We start from the raw sequence: 7048 nt of genomic DNA, 5'->3' as shown, positions 1-7048 counted from the left end.
AATAAATAAATAAAATTTAAAGAGTTTCAAAAAAGAGAGTAAAAAAATGGAATGGAAAGATAACTTGGCGAGGAGGATGTGTGAACGTATGTAATGCCGCTGAGCGACTCTAGGCTTAGAAAGGGTTACAAGGTTCCATCGTAGGTGACGCCTGTCTTTTGGACCACAACCGAAACACAAAACAAGACCTCCTGTCCCTGGCTCAGAGTAAGGGAGTTCCTGGGTCAGGCTGGAGGGGGTTCCTGTGGTCCGCAGAGTGCAGAACCCCGGTTCAGCCATCTGGACTCTTTTCTTCCTGTCCGCGGAGACAGGCGTGGTCGCAGACGGCACACTCCTGTAAAGGCAAGGCCAGAAGGAAGAACTTCAGCATTTCTTTTGCTCTTCTTTTCTGTTCTTCCGGTTGTTGTGGTTCCGGTGTCGTTGAGCCTCAGCATTTCCAAGCACCTCGTAGGGGCAACCTGGGAGGCTCGCTGGGGTTAAGCAGCTGACTCTCGGTTTCGTCCGCCAGGAGGTGGCACTCTTGACTCGCCCAGTGAGGCCGCGGCGACCTCTGGAAGGAAGGTATCAGGCTCACGGTTTCCGAGGGGCTCGGGTGGCTCCCGAGAAGTGGATCTGAGTGTCTCCAGGCTGTCTGATCCTATCTGAGTCTTAGGATGCGATTCCAGGGGCCCCTGGCCCGCTCGGTCAATAGAGATCACTTTGACAAATGGACCCCGGGGGCCGGGGCCGGGGCCGGGGCCGGGTGGGGGGCGGGGGGGAGAAAGGGAGGGGAGGGAGGAGGGGAGGGCGGCGTGGGGACCGGGGGAGGTCGAAAGAAAGAAAAACAGACGCCATTCTACTCAAGGAAGGCCTTGGTGATACAGCGGATCCTTCCAACGGTGTCTGGTTGCAATGAGCACGGATTCCCACCGACCTTCTGAAGAGGATTTAACAATCGCCAAAAAAAAGGAAGATGACTCACTGAGAGTTTCTGAACTCTGTTCAGGGTTTCGTGGACCTCATTCAGTTCCACGTTGTTCCTTTCTGTTCGGTTTCCATGCAGCTTTTTCATTAGTTCCGGCAACTCCTACTGTATGTAGTTGGACAATCTCAGGGTGACCAGACACCGGGATTCGTCCAGAGTCCTTTCCGCGAATCTTCTGAAAAGTGGACCGCATTGTTGCAAGACCTTCCTAACAACACCTGCACGTGACAGGGAGGTCACCCACGGATGGACGTGCCTAAAGACCCAATGAGAATTCATTATAATGCAGTCGAGAGGAAAATCCGACCAGTTTCTGTCACACACACATACACACACACACACAACACACATGCACGTACGCAGAGCATTTAAACAGTTCGAATGTGGAGTGACGGCACTCTACCAGGACACGTTACAAGTTTAGGAATTTCATTTCCTGTTCGGAACACCGGCAGCATTCACCCACACAATGTAATCTAAGAGGGCTTATGGTTCTTTGTCTGACAGTGCTTCTCATGTGCCTTCCCATAGCAGGTAAACGACCTATAGTAGTCAAGAGACTCTATTTAGGGTTTGGCATTCTGGGATCCGCTGAGAATCCACGAACGGATGAAGGGACCAGTAGACAGACAGACAGACAGGCAGCCAACCAGCCAACCAAAAACATCTCAGAAGTTTTCAAGGCACATGCCTACAAAGGATCACGGATCATAACAAAACGGAAATCTTCAGTGTCTCTTTCGCCGAGGTGGCCCCTAGGAGATTCTACAGGTGCTTTTAGAGTTGTCCCCAAAATGAAGCTCCTTTACCGTGGAGAAGTTTTCACTCTTACGTAGTAGGGGAAGACCGGATACAAACGAACCCAAAAAATAAAATAAATAAGTAAATACCAAAAAAAGTGAAACAAGAACAACCAAAAAAAAAAAAAAAAAAAAAGGGAATCTAAAAACCTTGCTGTTCTGGGCAGGTAAAGGGAGACACACACACACACACACACACACACACACACACCCCCCAAAAAACAAACAAAAAACCCCCAACCAAACCACACCAAACCAAGCCAACCAACCAAACAAAAAAGCACCTTGTCTTTGTCTTTTCTTCTCTGTTCACACTCTTATCAAGAGTAGACTACCAATGCAAGAGAATCTCGCCATTTTAGCAGAGAGAAGAGCCAAATCTCAGTTGTACACCAGTGTAGTAGTAAAACCCACTTCTCCCAATCTCAGTCCGTCCTGACCACGCCTGCAATCCCTTTTCAAAGAGTCTGCTTCTGGGACGCCTTGGGTGGCTCAGCGGTGGAAGGTCTGCCTTTGGCTCAGGGCCTGATCCCAAGGGTCCTGGGATCCAGACCCACATCGGGCTCCCCACGTGGAGCCTACTTCTTCCCCTGCCTGTGTCTCTGCCTCTCTCTCTCTCTCTCTGTGTGTGTGTCTCTCTGTCTGTCTCTCTCTTTCTCTGTCTCTGCCTCACTGTGTCTCTGTGTCTGTCTCTCTGTCTCTGTCTCTCTTTATCTCTCTGCCCCTTTTCTCTGTCTCTTTGTCTCTCTCTCCCCTTCTCTCTGTCTCTCTCTCTTTCTCTGTCTCTGCCTCTCTCTGTGTCTGTCTCTCTGTGTCTCTCTGCCTCTCTTTTCTCTGTCTCTCTCTCTTTGTCTCTCTCTCCCCTTCTCTCTGTCTCTGTCTCTGCCTCTGTTTATCTCTCTGCCTCTCTTTTCTCTGTGTCTCTCTCCCCTTCTGTCTCTCTTTATCTCTCTGTCTCTCTCTTTGTCTCTCTCTCTCTCCCTGTCTCTCTCCTTCTCTGTGTCTCTCTCTTTCTCTATCTCTGTCTCTCTTTGTCTCTGTCTTGCTTTCTCTGTCTCTCTCTATCTCTCTGTGTCTCTGTCTCTGTGCCTCTGTCTCTCTTTGTCTCTCTCTTTCTCTGTCTTTCTCTCTGTCTCTCTCTGTCTCTGTTACTCTCTCTCCTTCTCTCTGTCTCTCTCTCTGTCTCTGTCTCTCTCCCATGAATACATAAATAAAATCCAAAAAAATAAAAAACAGAAAACAAAAAACAAATCTCAAAAATCTCCTTCATAAATCCCTTCTATAATTTCTTTTTCCATTCCGTCAGTCTTAAGTGTTCTTTCTCTAAATAGCCAGGCTTTGGGACGCCCCTGTGCCTCAGCGTTTGAGCGTCTGGCTTCAGCTCAGGGCGTGATCCCAGACTCCTGGGACCGAGTCCCATATCAGGGTCCTCGCATAGAGCCTGCTTCCCTTGTCTCTGCCTGTCCCTGTGTCTCTCGTGAATAAGTAAATAAAATCTTAAAAAAAAAAAAAAAAAGCCAGAGTCATTTCAGGACAGATTCATTTTCTTTTTTATTTTATTTTATTTTATTTTATTTTATTTTATTTTATTTATGATAGTCACAGAGAGAGAGAGAGAGAGAGAGGCAGAGACACAGGCAGAGGGAGAAGCAGGCTCCATGCACCGGGAGCCTGATGTGGGATTCGATCCCAGGTCTCCAGGATCGTGCCCTGGGCCAAAGGCAGGCGCCAAACCACTGCGCCACCCAGGGATCCCCGATTCATTTTCTTTAACCACCACCACCACCACCCGTATTTTCATGCCTTGTATCTATTCTACATGTCTCCTACTATCTCACACACAGAGGTTGTTTTCCTTATCGTTAACCAGTAGTCTCGATTCCATGTGGCAGATTTTTTAAAATTGTACTTATTTTACACTTTTTGAGAGAGGAGAGAGAGAGAGAGAGAGAGAGAGAGAGAGAGAGAGAGAACTTTGTGAAGGGGGAAGAGAGGGAGGGAGGGAGACAGAGACAGAGACATAGGCAGAAGCAGGCTCCCCACAAGGAGCCAGATGTGGAAAGGGGTCCGGACTCGGATACCTCCCCCCCCGCCGCCCCAGAATTGGGCCCTGACCCAAAGGCCGATGCTCAACCCCTCAACCGCTGAGCCACCCAGGCGGCAGACTGTTAACTCCTAGAAACCTCAGTCTCTGGTGAAAAGTCAGTAGGAACCACGGGCACATTGTCTATCGTACCAGAAATCCTTAGATTGTCAAATGTATGAATACATGTGATAGTTTTTAGAAACACGTGTGTGTGTGTGTGTGTGTGTGTGTGTGTGTGTGTGTTTGTGTATGTATTGTTGGGCTGGCTGAGAGACAGGGGCACCCAAAATGGCGGACATCTCAAACTGGGTCAAAATGGCTGATCTTCCCGTCAAAGCATCCCTGACCACCACATCATCTCCAGTGAGTCAAAGCCTAGATGGGAAACCGAAACTTTCCATCCAGGAACCGCCCCCGCCCCCTCCCCATCGTCTGATACTATCCCCCCCCTACTCCCAGCCAATCACCTAAGGACACGGTGTTCCCTTGTCTAATTTGGCTAGGGACCCACCCGGATCCAGAGTCGGAACCAAGAAGGCTTCAAAACCCCCACAGTCCCCAACCCCGCGCGACTTCCCTGACTCTGGCCACCTCTCCGAGTCATGGAACCTCGCCCAGGAGCGCTCCCCATTAAAGCACTCTCCTACCTACTGCCTGGCTCTGCTGGTTTTTTATTTCTCCGCTGTTCATTTTGTAAAAACCTAACATGTAGGACACAATTTTTTTTTTAAGATTTAAGAGAGGGGGGGGGGGGGCAAAGACACAGAGGGAGAAGCAGGCTCCAGTGCAGGGAGCCTGACGTGGGACTCGATCCCGGGACTCCAGGATCACGCCCTGGGCTGAAGGCGGCACTAAAACGCTGAGCCACACGGGCTGCCCTGTATGATACAATTGTGAAGGAAGCACGAAACAGGGGATCCCTGGGTGGCTCAGCGGTCCTGCAGGGTGCCCGCTTCTCCCTCTGCCCGTGTGTGTGTGTGTGTGTGTGTGTGTGTGTGTGTGTGATGAATTGTGAATTAAAATTAAAAAAAAAAAAGAGGAAGGAAAAGAGAAACGAACAAACCAACCTGAAACACGTTTACTGACACACCCAGGTATCTGCAGGTTTCCTGAATCAGACAAAAGAGAAACACAAAAACTGAGGTGGGGGGAGGGGGGGGGGAAGGAAGAAAAGGGCAAGGGGTGGGGGAGGAAAACACAACACCACAAAACAAAAAAACCACCTTGGGTGTCTTACTGACTCACACTTTAGTATTTTACCTTTCTGTTGGAAAGACAGACGCCAGGTATCCGATGAACTGAACCCAATTTATCAATTAAGCTAGTTACACCTTCAAAGTTCCAGGTCACCAAAGATTTGGGAAGCTATTGTAAAAGTTTAACCTATAGACTTTTATTTATTTATTTATTTATTTATTTATGATAGTCGGGGGGGGGGAGAGAGAGAGAGAGAGAGAGAGAGAGAGAGAGAGAGAGAAAGAGAGGCAGAGACATAGGCAGAGAGAGAAGCAGGCTCCATGCACCGGGAGCCCGACGTGGGACTCGATCCCGGGTCTCCAGGATCGCGCCCTGGGCCAAGGGCAGGCGCCAAACCGCTGCGCCACGCAGGGATTCCCCCCTTTTTTCTTTTTTTTCTTTTTCTTTTTTTTTAACCTGCTTGCTCGTCACAAGGAAAAGTACACGAGACGGACAAAATCGATCATTTGAAGTAGTTTCCGTGGACAAATCCTCAGAGGCACAACTCCACTAATCCGTTGAGTTCACAGCAAAGTTGAGTACGCCCGTCCCTCGGGGCCTGGACCCTCCGGCATGGGCATGGCATCCGGGTGGGTCCCGGTGGAACAAGGGGATAAGTAGTTCTCCTTTTCTTTTCTGTGCCTGTGGGTCTAAGAAGACACCACACGTGTCTTGTTTCTTTGTAATGAGGTGGCGGAAGGGTCTATCTCGATCACCACCATTCCAGGCCCACAAACTGTGACGGGAGCACAGCACATCCCACCGCCCACCCCAACGGCGGCGGAGGCGGGGGCGCGTGGGGACAAAACCGGTTATCCGTATGAAGTGTGACGGTGATAGGTAGCTCCCAGGACACGTCTTTTTACAGGAAACCCACAGGGACCGCGGATACGCAGAGATGACTGAGGCTGATGTGAATCCGAAGGCCTACCCCCTGGCAGATGCCCACCTCCCCAAGAAACTCCTGGACGCGTGTTCAGCAGTCCCGTAACTACAAGCAGCTTCGGAAAGGAGCCCACGAAGCCGCCAAAACCCTCTGTGGAGAGGCATCTCTGAGTTCATCCTGATGGCTGGCTGCAGACGCCGAGCCCCTGGAGATCATCCCGCACCGTCCGCCGCCCGCCTGCCTGCCTGCCGCGTGAAGAGAAGAACGTGCCCTACGTGTTCGTGCGCTCCAAGCAGGCCCTCGGGCGGGCCTGCGGGGTGTCCGGGCCTGTCCTCGCCTGTCCCGTCACCATCCAAGGAGGCTCGCAGCCAAAGCCGCAGATCCAGTCCATTCAGCAGTCCATCGAAAGGCTCTTCGTGGAAACCGCTGGCCTCTGTCCCACCCCTCACGGAGCCCAGCCCTCCCCCCTGGGGTTGTGTCTACCGTCTGCGTTCGCATGTAGTTTCTCCAGCTGCCTTCTCTCGTTCTTTTTTTTTTTTTTTTAAATTTTTATTTATTTATGATAGTCACAGAGAGAGAGAGAGGCAGAGACACAGGCAGAGGGAGAAGCAGGCTCCCCGCAGGGAACCCGATGCGGGCACACGAGCCCAGGGTACCCCTTCCACCTCCCCAACCCCCGCCCCGCATCCAGCCCCGAGAGGAAGGCAGCCGCCCAACCACTGAGCCACCCAGGCGTCCGTCCCTCTTTTCCTTTCTCTTATCCGTCAACCTTCCAGCCTTCCGCCTCCACCTCCGCCTGTTCCTTCATCTCGGTTTCGTCCTGGAAAACAGGCTTTGTCCGTGGTTGCCTCCCTCTCAGCCCTCTGAAAGAGGTGGAGTGGGTTGGGCATCAGTTCTGGTGCTCGTGCGTGCGTGTGGACTTGGGATTTCCGGCGTCCGCCTGCCTGGCCTGCTTTCCCCGTCTTCTTCATGATTTGGACTCAAGGGAAGTGGCGGGGGGTTGGGGGGGGGAGATCGGGTCCTTATTTCTCTGGACCACCTCTTGGGTCCCATCCCACGAGGCATCTTTCTGATGG

Source organism: Canis lupus, chromosome 6, assembly GCF_048164855.1.
Source record: "Canis lupus baileyi chromosome 6, mCanLup2.hap1, whole genome shotgun sequence".
NCBI lineage: Eukaryota > Metazoa > Chordata > Mammalia > Carnivora > Canidae > Canis > Canis lupus.
This window is presented reverse-complemented; position numbering follows the sequence as displayed.